Source organism: Myiozetetes cayanensis, unplaced genomic scaffold, assembly GCF_022539395.1.
Source record: "Myiozetetes cayanensis isolate MyiCay16 unplaced genomic scaffold, myiCay2020 scf4, whole genome shotgun sequence".
Taxonomy (NCBI): domain Eukaryota; kingdom Metazoa; phylum Chordata; class Aves; order Passeriformes; family Tyrannidae; genus Myiozetetes; species Myiozetetes cayanensis.
In genome coordinates, this window is record NW_026087631.1 from 8,631,772 (window position 1) to 8,633,819 (window position 2,048).

A 2,048-nucleotide genomic window follows, 5' to 3' on the forward strand; every position below is an offset into this window, starting at 1 on the left:
TCTCCTCAAGCTTCCTCAGGGTGAAAGCAATGCCCATCTTCCAAAGGTGCTTTCACATGGAAGTGTGCAAAGAAGCATTGAGACCTGAAGTCAACTGCTTGTTGACTTTCTTCCAGAAGAAGGAAACTCCTTTGTCTGAGAGCAAGGTAGATTTGTCCACATTCATGACTGCTTCTGGAGATCACTGACCATTTCGGTTTTTAAAGACAAGCGCAGACTCTCCCACCAATGGCAGCAGCTGCACTTCTTGAGCGTTCTGTTCCTGTTTCTGCTCTCTCAGCACAGCGTCACAAATCAAGACCAGGCCCTACTGGTTTTCACCACCACGGCCAGTAAGAAAAAAAGGATGTGCACTTGTGAATGTGTAGCACTGAACAGCTATAGTCCGTAGGATCAGATTGACCTGATGAGGTCCAGCTGGTCCAACAGGGCAAGCCTTCAGACTAAGAAATATTGCTGTTGTTGGAGGTCAAAGTATGGGACATGGTAAACTTCTTCAAAGGCCACTAGCGACATATTAATGTGGAAGAGTAACTGTGAGCAGGCATTGAATGAACACTGAAGGAGCATCCAACCTTGCTGGATGAGAGCCCAGCTCCACAGACCAGCACTTTGGCAACCCACCAGGCAGCACCAGAGGCCGCTGAAATCAACAGACACACGAGGGCTGAGGGCAGTAGCAGTGGTGCTTGTGTGTGTAGGGAAGCAGTTTTAACCAATGAGAAGAATGTAGATCCACTTTCTCTTTGCAGTTACTTTGCTTCCATGAGACCAAATAAACAGCAGCATTAAAGGCTACTGGCAGGAGTTATTTATTGCACTTGAAAACCACTTGAGCGTCACACGGTATCCCTGAAGCACTCTGAAGCCCACAGGGCTAAACCAGATACATGCAAGTCTGCCAGACCACAAGCAGAATTTCGCCTGGTCAGCTGTCAGTCTCACTTACCCCATGAGTCACCAATGTACCAGTGGTTACTCTCCAGTCAGCCATGAGCAACGTGCCTGTAACACCCAGGGGAACAGCAAGGTTAGTATTGGCTTCCTGACTAATGCTGCTCTTACAGAAGGGCAACACTATAAACCCTTCCCTACCATTGCTACTGGCCAAGACAGGGCTACAGGGCAGGTTTCTTTCTGTAGAACCAAGGAGGTTTCTTCCCAGGCTCATAGACTCCCTAGTTATAAGAAACACGTGTAACTTTGACGGATGTTGGATGGTGTCCAGACCTGCTTGCCCAGACACTTCTGGTTTGATGATGGACATGAGGAAATTCCTTCCTGAGAAATGTTGGACAGCTCTGGGACAGGGCACTGGAGAGGTGTAAATCCCCATGATGGACAGTTTTCAAGACTCAGCAGGACCAAACCACAGCGGACTTCACTTGCTCCTGGCAAGTCACGCTCCAAGCAGGATGTTCGGCTGGAGACCTCCAGGAGGCCCTGCCACTGGCACTGCCGGGGTGCCATGATATATTCAACAAAGAGGTGGTTCTGGTCTTTTTTTTTGGCTTTGCAGAAAGGTTTTAACAGCTCCACCGACCCGACAGAAAAGTAGAGTTTACACTTAGTAGTGCCAAGCAAAGACTACCTGCCGCCCTCCAACGGGCATGAACCCAAACGCAGCCCTCGCTGCCCTGCGGCAGCTCACACCCTGCGCTACAGCCGAGCGCCTTCTCGGGCTGCAGCCGCCGCTCCAACAGGGTGCTAGCAGGCACCGTGCTGGAGAGCCAGCCAAAGCTGGGTGCGCTCACAAGGGCCGGCCGCAGCGGCGCGATTGTCCGCTCCGGGGCTCGGGGGAGACGGGCGGCAGGACGGGGCGGGATGCCGGAGCCGGGACGGGGATGCCGGGGCGGGGTGCGGCAGTAAGAGCCGGGCGGTGCCGTGGCCGGGCGTTGCCCCGTGTCCCGCCGGTGTTCCCGGCCCGGCGGGCGGGGCGCGGGGTGCGGGGGCCGCCCCGGCGGGCGGAGCCGCCGCCGCCCCCGCCCCGTCCCCGTCCCCGTCGGCGGCGCGGCGCGGGCGGGCGGCGCTCCCGCCAGCGCAGCGGC